We start from the raw sequence: 12,199 nt of genomic DNA on the forward strand, positions 1-12,199 counted from the left end.
GATGGAGATTATAAAACAGAGAATGATGAAAGTGGGAAGCAAAAAAATACTCAATATAATGCTTATGATGTTGAAAAAAGTTTAGAGATGGAAACAAGAGGAGAAGAAATTATCATACCAGGTACATAATTTGTTTGGTTGTTGCTCTTGTTATTTTTTGAATTTGTTTAATTTCCATATTCATAACATTTTTGGATGTCTATTATAGGGAATTATGAGAAGAATGAAATTAATCAAGACAATGACCATGGAATGGTGGAGGTAGAAATGGGTATTAATCATTGTAACTTTTTTTTTTAATCTAAATTATTATTTTTATTATCGTGATTCATAGCATTTCATATGTTGATTATAGTTGGAAATAAAGAGAATGCATATAGTGACCAAGGGAATGTCCCACAAAACTACAATCAAGACCAAATATTATATGGACAATTGAAGATGGTTCATTTTTTGTATAGTTGTTTAATGAATTTTATTCATTGTCACAATTTATAACATTTTTTTTATGTTAATTATAGAAACAAGCAAGGAGAACAAAGACATTGATCAAATGAATGTGAAACAAAGCTTTAATCAAGGATAAAATATAATATCAGGTACTTATAATTTATACACTTGTTTTCCTTATTATTTAATGATTTTATTCATTTTCAGAATTCAAAATATTTTATATGTTTAATTTATAGATAAATAAAGGTAACAAAGATGATGATGAGGTGCAAAGTTACAAATATGAAGATAATGTCATATCAGATGCTTATAACTTGTCTTCTTTTTTATCTTATTATTCTTTGAACTCTAATGCATGTAACTACCATAACATTGTACATTTTTATTATAGGAACAAATAAAGAGGACAAAATTAACAATCAAAATAATGTTAAAAGTGTGTGTGTGTGTGTGTGTGTTTCTTTTTAAAGGTTGCATTACAAATGTTTTTCTTGGTATTGGTATTTGATTGAAGGTTTAATAAGAAATACTATTGGTATTTGATTGAATGTTTAATATGTTTACTCCAGGTTCTATCAAAATGATGAAAGAAATTATTATTTCATCTATAAATAGTGAAAAATCCATTCAAGGTAAGTGTATTGTTTCAACAATTTTTTTAGTAATTTTTGTAACATGAATAAAATGGTTTGACAAGATTATTTTTCATTGTGTTGCAGCCAAAATAATGGAAAATAAATTAGTTAGTTTTGAACTAGGGACATTTTTTATCATAGCACTGATGATGAAGCAACAAACAAAGGGCATATTGAGAAAATGGGAACTAATGTTGATTACACAATAGAGAAAAAGTTACTTTGGATTCATCCACATGCAAAAACATTTTTGAAATGTGTTTCAAAAATGAATCTCTTGATATTGAAATTTGGATGACAACTTCGAAACAAAGCACAACAAGAGTTTTTAAAAAGTTGGTTTCAGAAACATTACAAGATAAACTTGTGTTTATGTGGACTGCTTAAGATTGTAAAACACAAAAGGGACATAAGGTCACTAAGAATCCAACCAACGTTATACACACTAAATCATTGAAAAAAGTGTGGGAAATGCATACCCAATATGATGCAACCAATACTATTGTAGTGGATTGTTCACTTGAGAGAGTGAAAGAGAATCTTAAATAAAATGTGATTCTTGCCCCTCCATTCATTGGAACAAATCAAGAGGATAATTGGTTGATCGATGAGCTATGGAGAATGTTGCATAAACTCAACAAGGCTACAGATGTGCGAGCTACTTTGAAGGATGTTCAATTACATTTAGAAGTACCTTAAGATGACCGATGTCTATTTCATGCTATTATATGTATGACATCATGAATTATTACTTTTATTTCACAACACTAATAAAATAATTGTTGATTTGGTTTGTCATTACTAAAAATAAAATATTTTTATTTTCTTTATTTTTGGTGAGATATTGTGTTGATAACAATTATTGATTTGAATGGTCATTTAATGTTTTCATATCAAAATTTCCCATGCTATAGAATTTTTTACAATGGATTACATTATATGTAAAAATTAATAGATAACTGGTCTATTTGTTTGAATTAGATCATTACAATTATTTGTTTCAATTGTGGTTTAAGTTATCATTATACCTCTTATAAATTAGTAATGTGAAGGATGGCCCATTGCATCCTTGTAACCTTTTTTAATCCATATAAGTTGAAAAACTATATTAGGTTGTGCGTAGCACCAACAATAAACATACAATTTATGCTAAAAGAAGCACCAAAAGCAACTAAGGTAGAGACTCTAGAAATTAGCATATAATTAACTAGGTTTGAAATTTAAAAATTGTATTGTATTGTATGTGGAAATTAATATATAATTAGTTTGTTTACTTGCACTAGACCATTGTAATTATGATTCTCATCGCAATTAAATAAATCATTATAAGTATTAAAATCAATGATTTAAATGGTGGGTCAATAAGTTCTTAGAATACTTTTAATCCATACAAATTAAATAAAGGTATTAGATTGTATGTATAAAGTAAACATATCATTAGTTTGTTCATTTTAATGGGGTCATTGTATTTGTATTTTGTGATTACTATTAACTCATTGTAAAAATCCCTTTGCATACAAATGGAAATATTTCATAATAAATATTAACATCAATTTTAAATTGGTAGGTTTTTATGTCCTTAAGCAATGAAGTGTTGAAGTGGAGATATGTTAATATCATACATGTAGTTGCAGTGCAGATGCAGATGGATGTTACTACGAGTCAAAAGATGTTGATATTTGAAATGGAAGGAGTATTCTTCCAATCATATGCCAAATATGAACAAAATTTTCATATTCAAAGAGAACCAGATTGGTAGTTTGGTGATAGGTCCTATTTTTTAAGGCCTTTTCAGTCATAAGTATTAAAATGTTGCTTAAAAAATTTTGATGTCACAATATGGACATTAAATGTCACTGAAAAGTACATCCGAAAAGTAGTTGAAACAACAAATATTGATATAGAGGACTTTAAATTTGCATGGGACAGATCTCATTGTCATTTGCAAACAAAATTGGAAGCGGAGAGAACAAGACAATTTTATGAGAAAAAGTTGATTGATGTGTTGTCCCAATATGGATATAATGATGAAGAATCAAATGTATTGCTAATAGATACAACAAAGCATGCTTCTCAATTCATTGGATATCGATCAAACCACATCTTGATAAAATCATGTACATGAAAAGAGCAAGATACTTGGCTTATGCAAGTTTTATTCCCTTTTCTTAAAACACTTCATCATATCAAACAAAAACATTAGTACATTCAAATGTTCAGTAGAACATGTACTTCATTATAGTGGATGGAGATAATTTCCTTTATAAATTTGTTGAAAAGTACATTCCAATTTTTTGATACATTTTGGACATAGTTTTTGTTGAACCAATTTGTATGATTTTATATTTTTTGAGATATATGGGAATTACCAATTATATTAATATGTATATTTCTTATTATTTATAATTTCTTTTGCAATGACTTTGTTGTATCGATTTTTTTTCCCTAAGATGTGTGTGTGTGTGTTTGCATGTGTTCCTAAAATAATTCTTTGTCATTTAAGTTATCTTAAATGAACCATCGAGGCACGTTATTTTTAATGACTTTTGTTTACTTATATGCATCAATAATCATATATAAATGTGAAATATAAGTTTTGAAATAGAACTCCTTGCAAACAAAGGTGTAATTCTTACTAAAGAAATTATAATGATTTACTTGATAAATTTTATGTGCACTATTCACAATGCATTATTCACTATTAAGGCTAATGGGAAATGTGTCATAGGTGAATGATTTGAACTTTTTGAAGCATAATATATGTGATTTCTCAATTCATAATTTCATAAATTATATGCCTAAATCAATTAATGGTCGTAACTGCAATCATATCATATTGAAAATCAACAAGGCACAAGTCAATTATTCATTGTCTACATATAAAATGCACTAATATGAGTGCATAAATGTGATTTGTAATTTTTGAGATAAAAATCTATTGTAAATAATTTTGTATTTCTTAAAAAAAATATAATTAATGATAATGATTGCTAAGTGGATTATCAAGGTTTGATTAGACACTATCATGGATGAATAATGTCTTTGAACTGTAAGGCATCTAATTTCATTACTTAAAGTTATATTTTTGTAAATTTGTATTTTAAATAAATTGAAATCATATCATTTGAGCTAGAATTATATTATTGACTTGTACCTAGTTATGCCCATTAATATGAGTGTATAAATGTGATATATAATATTTGTATGCTATTATGCATTTCTTCCAAAAATAAGTCTTATAATTTGTTGATAATAAGTATTAAGTGGACACTTTAGGCTACTGGGTGATGGATCATAGGTGAATACTACTCGTTAAATTGTAGGGTATTCGATTTTTAATCCATAATTTTTTTATTATGTATTCTTAAATTGACTATTTGTATATGCAATCATCTCATCTCAGATAATTTAATAAGGAATCCATTTATTGACTTGTATTTTTCTATCACTTAATTTATTAAGCGTGTATTAATGTCATATTGTATTGTTTTGAAACAAAACTCTACATAAAGAAAAATTCTCTTCTTAATAAAACATGGAATAATTAATTAACAATGTGTTAAGTGGACCATCTAGACTCATTAAAGAGATGGGTAAAAAATAGTTGTATTTAAACTTTTTGCACCATAAGACATTGATTTTCCCATCCATATTAATATTTTGTCATTTTCAATTCTTAAATAGTTTATTTGTGATTTAAATAATTCATAGAATCTAATAGGACTTGAATAATTCTATTTCGTTATATGAATTGATAGAAGTTTATAAATGACCCGAATGCGGGTGATTATCTAGCTAATTAAGTTGACAAGACGGTCAGGCGGCGGATGGGCTGGCCACATGGCCGCCTGTGTCCTTCCCCAAGCCCGCTGTTGGGCAATTTATTGGACTTAAATTGCTGCATAAATTATCGACCAGGGAAACTCGTAAGCTTGTGATGGTGCCAGCAATATATATGCAGGAGTAGGCAACTAACTCTATGTCTAACTAAATTATTTAGGATTCAATACAATATGTAAGGGAAGAGGCTCCTAACTAAGGAGGTCCTGGTTGTCCTTCCCTACAGTATCATAAAGAAATCATTGATTACATAAAACTAAAAAAAAAAACTTGAAATGAAGACATGAGAATGAACTTAATTATTGTTTAGATTCAAGTAGAGAGAGAGACTAACTTAGTCTTTTGATTGTCCTCTCATGTACTAATCCAAACTAAACTAAGATTCATTCACAAGCATAAGAAATGAATTAACTTGAAACATGAAAGCAAAATGATGAATTTCAATTACCATATAAATCATTGGAGAGAGAGCCTAACTTAGACTCTTGGTATCTCCTCATATGATACTTGAAACATAAAAGCAAAAGAATGAATTTTAATTATCATGCAAATCAAATAGAGAGAGAGTCTAACTTAGACCCTTGGTTGTTCTCTCACATGCTGATAAGATTTTAATTCAAAACTCATTCACCAATCAAATCCTTAAACATCTAAACAATGAAATGAAACAAGATCTAATATGAAATAACATGTTTCTCTCATCCTTTTAGAGTGAGCTCAATTCTCTTAAGAACAAGACAAATTATTCCATATACTACATTAAGGAAAATTAAATCTAAAACTACATAATGGAAATATATGTAAAACTTATATCTATAACTACATAATAGAAATATATGTAAAGTGAAGCTTTATTCTATTCCATCATCAATTGGATACAATGCTCTAAGAGTCCTCCTCTTTGGAATGGAGGAGGTGCTCCTATTTATACAAAAACTATGATAACAACCTCATAAATGTAGACCCACTATTCTCTCCTTTGACCCACATATTTCTCAACCAATGATGACACATAACCCTATCCTCCATGATCTCCTCCATGAGGTCCATGATCTTCTCCATGAAGCTTATCTTATCAAATTCGAATTTGATCATTCAAGGCCACATAAATATGCCTTGGAAGCTTCCTTTGTGCCTACACATGTCAACAAACTCATGCTAATTGTTAGGTATAAGTTTAAGCATATTATTTTCTAAGTTTTAGCCATAAATTCACTTAAAAATGTTAAGAATTAATAAACTTTGGAAAAGCATTGTTAGAACCCAATAATGAGGTAAATGTAATGATATGGAGGTGGAATGGAGGTGACATGAAGGTAAAATGTGAAAATATTGGTGAATAATGGAGTGAAAATAGGGACTATTTTGAGGCCCAACACCCGCCTGGGGCACATTCAAGGCACTTTACAGGAGCCATTAAATGCGTCCCAAGGCTGAGACTGCTCCACCTCCTTCATAGCACTAGAGTCTACAAAGTATTATGTTATCCCTCCCCCCTTGCTCCACTATGTCTGCCCCTCGCAAGCCTCTAAGCCATGCTCTCGCACTATCACAGGCTGCCAATACTGGCTGCTAAGCTTCATTGACCTAGGTAATGGATTTCATTTTTCACAAACCAGGCTCTGCAACCTAGCTCTAGCTCAGCCCTCCCCGGTCCATCCTCTGCACAATTACTCCACCACCTCCCCGACTGCTAACCGTGACTTCAATCCCGCCATGGTTCATCATAGAATGAGAAGCAGGAGGGGCGGCATGCGTGACAATAGCGTCCGCCCTCCTGCAACTCCTAGCTTTGCCTCGGCTTCCCCTGCTTCTTTAGAAAACAACCCCAATCCTTTTGGCTCTTTCCTTGGCCGATATCCAGACACCCGAAGCGGAAGGGGAAGAACCTGTTTTCAAGGATTTGAACGGCGGGACGCTGCAGTTCATATGGAAAATTTCCCCCTCCCCCCGCATCCAGCACCCCATACCACTCAATTTCGTTTTCGTAGCACTCTGAACCGGCCCGTCATCACCGCTACTGTCACAATTACTTTTACTGAAGAACTGGACCAGTCGGCACCTCAGGGTTCTCATAGCGAAGAGCTGAATAGGGCAGCTCCAAGCAACAGAGGAGTTTACAGCCCAGGTGAAATGCAAGTAGACGTTGATAGAGCCACCCTGCATGGCAAAGCACCGGCTAGAAATCAGCAAGCTGTGGGGAGCATGCTTGGCAACACTCAAGCTTCTGGCAGCCGACGAGGCAACACATCTGGCCTGCATGTGGGCTCGGGAAACGCTGAAACAGTCCATCCAACTCAGGGAGCGGACATGTCAGCTGAAGAGGATGACTGGTACTAATATGCATGCAGGATTGAAGAGGAACTGGCCCCGAACAACCTCTAGCCCTGACACGTGGCTTCCAAGTGGCGCTTTTTTTGCCAGGTCAATGATTCTCATGCTGACTAGGAGTTTTCGATTAAATTCATGTTTTATGCTTAGATCAATGCAATGTTTGAAATGTCATCTTGTTTTTTGGTCAAAACTATCAACCCATATGTGGGTATTTTTTATTTCCTAGATTGGTTTCCCCTCTATTGGGGCAGTCACAGCTAAACCAAATTATTTTTTGATGGTCGACGCTTAGTACTTTGGATGTCAGGCCTCTCTGTAATTACCTTTTTTGTATTATATTAATAGATTAATCCTACTTAGAAAAAAAAGGTATAGAAGTTTATAAATGTGATGTAGTTTTGAAATATAGCTCTTAAGATATATATATATAGATTACAAAACAAATTATAAGTAATTGATAATGAGTTCTGAGTGGTCTATATAAAGCCATTTATCAACTTTTATTTTCCTATCATGAGGTTTAATATAAGTGTATAAATGTGACATTTTTTTTGAAATAAAACTCCATGTAAAATTAAATGTTTTTCCTAACAACACATGGAATAATTATTTAGTAATGAATGTTAAGTAGATTGCTCAAGTTCAGTCAAGATACAGGTCATAAATAAATGTATTTAAACTTTCTGCAACATACCACATTTGATTTTCCCACCCCTATTAACATTTGGTAAATTTCAATTCTTAAATACATTATTTTTAATTGAAATAATCTCATAGAAGCCAACAAGACAAGTATGTATTAAATTCTATTTAGTATGTATGTATGTATAAATGCAATTTATTTTTGAAATAAAGTTCTTAATGTAAGTAAAAATATATTTTTTTAGAAAATTAATAATTTAAAATCAATTGTTGATGAGTTCTAACTCGTTTATTCTATTTTGAATTGACAACTTTTTCTAACTATGCATTCTTAAATCAATTATTTCTATATGCAATCATGTCATATAAGTCAAGAAACCATTAATTGATTTTTATTTAACTATCATGTGGTTTAATATGAATGTATAAATGTGACATTGTTATTTCTAGAATAAAAATCCATGTAAAAAAATGAATTTTCTAATAAAACATGGATTAATGAATTCACAATGAGCATTAAGTAGACTATTTAAGCTCATTCAAGAGATGGGCCATAAATGGATGTCTTTAAACTTTTTGCACCATATGACATGATTTTCCCATCAAGATTAACATTTTGTAAATTTCAATTCTTAAATAAACTATTTGTACTTAAAATAATCTCATAGAATCCAACAAGACTTAGAAGCTATTTATTCAATTCCATTTAGTTATATGTATTGATATAAGTTTATAAATGTAATTTATTTTTGAAATAAATCTCTTAATGTAAGTAAAGATATATCTTTTACAAAACTAATTAGAATTAATTGATAATGAGCTTTAAGTGGTTTATTCATACTACATGAAAAATCAAGTGTCATAGATGAATGCCTTTTAATACATATTTAATCTTCAAAATCAATATCTTAACGATAATTTATTTGTATTTACATTAAGTATTTAATAATTAAAGAACACGAAGACTTATATAAATTTCAACTAAAATCCATGAGTTATGTTTCACAGTTATTTCTTCCCCATTAAAAGTTCTTATCATTTTCTCCTCGTAGTGAAAGTAATGGTCAATCATGGTTTTCCATACAGTTGGTTGGCATTATTACATCGAGACTATTAATGGTTTTGACAATGTTGACAAGGAGAGATAAATATCCACACTACCACTACTTACAAGAAGACCACTAATTCTTGTTTACTTCAATTTGTGACATTGTCCATCGTGACAATGGAATGACTTGAATACCCATTTAAGAACTCTCATTTGATATACTTAGCTTTGAGTGGAGATAGATCAATGGTGCCTAACCTTCTTGAAATACCTAGATCAACAATGCCTAACTTTTATAATGGATGCATGGATGCTATGAATGAATGATCACCCCCTCATTAGTGCTTCATAAAGGCACGAAGGGACCGTAGGAAATTGAGCACAATTTTTTTTTACTAAGTTTTTAGTAGACTAGTTTCAATGCAATGCAAGGGACACACATCCTTTCCATTTACACTAAGATCCTTACATATCCATCATTCAATCAAGAAATCCCCTCTAGTTTGTGGGAAAGGGGTGTTACACAATATTTTGTCACGCCTCCTGCACTTCCCCGTGACATACCCTGAAGTGCTTGAAACATCATCATTATACAGTATACTCATTAATGTGTACAACTCAAATCCATCCTTTAACTTTTCTTGGAAAATATCTAGAGCTTTCCCTGAAGAAATAGCTCATGAAACCCTAAAATGAGAAACACTTCCCTTATGAAGCTCAAAACCGTGATGATCGCCTGTTGCACCTTGTTAAGCCAGCGATGGCATCACTCTGTTCTCTCTCATACCCGTGATGGTCTCAAAAAGGAAGTTTTCCCAAATAGGATGAGAAGTTTCATGATCTAGAAGCTTCCATAGCAACGAGTTGGAGGTGGTTTCGCATAGTTGAGGTCGAATCCTCCTAATTTGACCTCTTGGTCTCATCCCTATGAGCTACCTCCTTAAGATGTGGGCCTAATCCTATCTTTGGAGGAGTTCTAACTCCCTCTCCCAGCCTATAAATTTCCCCTCTACCATTTCCAAATGGTTGATCAATGTCCATTTGCACCCCTATGATGAGCTTGTGCTTAGAGGTTATTCATTAGACTTGGATAAGGAGTGTTGGAGATTTTCTTGGCTTGGACTTGGATTACCACTCAAGGAGAGCCTTTCAACATCAAGGCTATGGTTGTAAGCTTCCCCTTTATTCTTTAAATAATAATACAACTGTTGGTTCATCTTCCCAAAATATATATGTTCATGTATGTATTTGTTTGGCATTCCTTGATCAACTAAATAGATTATTATTGGATTTTCTATTGGTTTTGGTATGCTTTGTTGTCTCTTGGATACTTGTGCAGGTACATAAGCACTGAAAGAAGCAGGAATGAGTCTGTGACAAAAGCAATTCGAGGATCTCAACAAAGGAAATCATATTAGCATCAGAGCAAGGTAGGTCATCTCTCTTGTTCTACTTTTCGGTTATAATCTAGGAAGATGTCTAGTTAATTGTTGTTTCAAGTTGCTAGACCCACTCATTGGGCTAGAGGGATCGTCTTTGTCCACAAAGAGGATTAACCTTGTCAAAAATATGGCAACTCTATTTGGGAGCGTATGACCCTTTCCTTCCTTTCCTTCACCTTGTATTTTGAAGAGTTTGATCAACCATTGATTTTTAGACTTCTTTTCTTGCTTGCAGTTAGTGTCATTGCCAGGTGGATGTCTGAAGATTGTTAACTTGAGATTTTTTTGAAAATTTTAGATTTCTTTGTCGTTTTCCTTGACCATCGCGGATACGAGCCTAACAATCATGATGATATCATAGGTTTTTTAGTTCCAGTAGTAATGATCACTACTTTACTGATGACAAGTGCGATGAATGTAGAAAAAATTAGAAATTTATGGTTTTCTCTTTGATTTTTAGTTTCAGTTGTCTTCTCCTTGTGATTTATCAGTGTGTTTCTCATTGACTCTCTCAGTGTCTACTTGCAATTGCGTTTTGAATTGTCTTGAGTTTTCTTCAAGTTTGATTAGCCTTTTAGGGTTCTAGGTTTTCTAGGTCAACCTTAGTAAACTCGTTGGTCTTCCGATCAGAGATTAGAGATTGATTTCATGTGTTAAAAAGTCTTTATGTGTTCAGACGTGCTTGTAGATTTCTTTTGGTTCTTGTGACTTAAGTTGTTTTCATTAGAGGATATAGTGAAAGTTTCTTAAGCTTCATTTGATAAATGATAGATTACAATTAAATCGTCTCATTGGGATCAAAATAAAGTGTTTTATTCGAAGTTGTTTATGTTTCGAACTGAAAGCGAAAGTGATATTCTTTTCCTAGTTTTCAGAACATTTTGCATTGCATTTGAATCATTGATGTGAAAGTGATTTTCATACTTCAGGGTTTTCTTGCATTCTCTTTCCCTTTGCACTAGATTACATTTGTTGCATTTTGAAAAAGAGAAAAACCATCATTTCGTTTTAAGGAAATTTTTCTTTAAGATTTGTTTTGGCGTTGCATTTGCTTATCATGTGAAAGATTAGATTTCATATTTTGCATTTAGTATTTGAAGATGGTCATAGATGCATATTTCTTTTGGTTTGATGCATGATTTGAGTGATTTTCTTCCCTACATATATAGCCTTCGTCGAATTGAAAGATTTCATTTCATCATCTAGTTTGCATTTTAGGAAGAAGAAACATCATTAAGGCCTCGAAACTGAGACATAATTACAAGATCAACTTTAAAATCTATCAATTAGCCTAAGGAGCATTTGAAACATTAACGATCATATCTAGTGGTCTAAGTTAGAGACGTGTTCTAGCGTCTTTAAACATCATTAGACAGCACTAGCATGGATTTGTGCTCCCCATACCGTCGCGTATATAAAGGGAGACCCCTCTAGGTTGCAATCCTTTATCTGTAGGAAGTCAAGTCTGCCACATTGTAAACATGATACATCGAACATAGCATTCGGGGAGATTGTCTTCACGTACGTCAAGTCCTTGGTCAATTTATTGGCTAAGGTGTATATTGTAGTTCACGGTTACTTTCTACACCTTTTTCCTAGATTCACCTGAGTAGTCATTTGATCTTTTCTGACTCCTTAAATTTGAAGAGATCATCGAGCAACTTGTCCTTTCACGCTCGCAAAACTATTGAAAACGAATAGAGTCACCTTTTCACCCTTTTATTGACTCTTAAAACATGAAAAGACAATGTTTTGTTTCTAAAATTTAACTGCTCACAGTAAACATGTCAATCACAAGCAGTTGC

This window comes from Pinus tabuliformis, chromosome J (genome assembly GCF_031772625.1).
Source record: "Pinus tabuliformis cultivar Carrire ecotype Pingquan chromosome J, CPIR1, whole genome shotgun sequence".
Lineage (NCBI taxonomy): Eukaryota > Viridiplantae > Streptophyta > Pinopsida > Pinales > Pinaceae > Pinus > Pinus tabuliformis.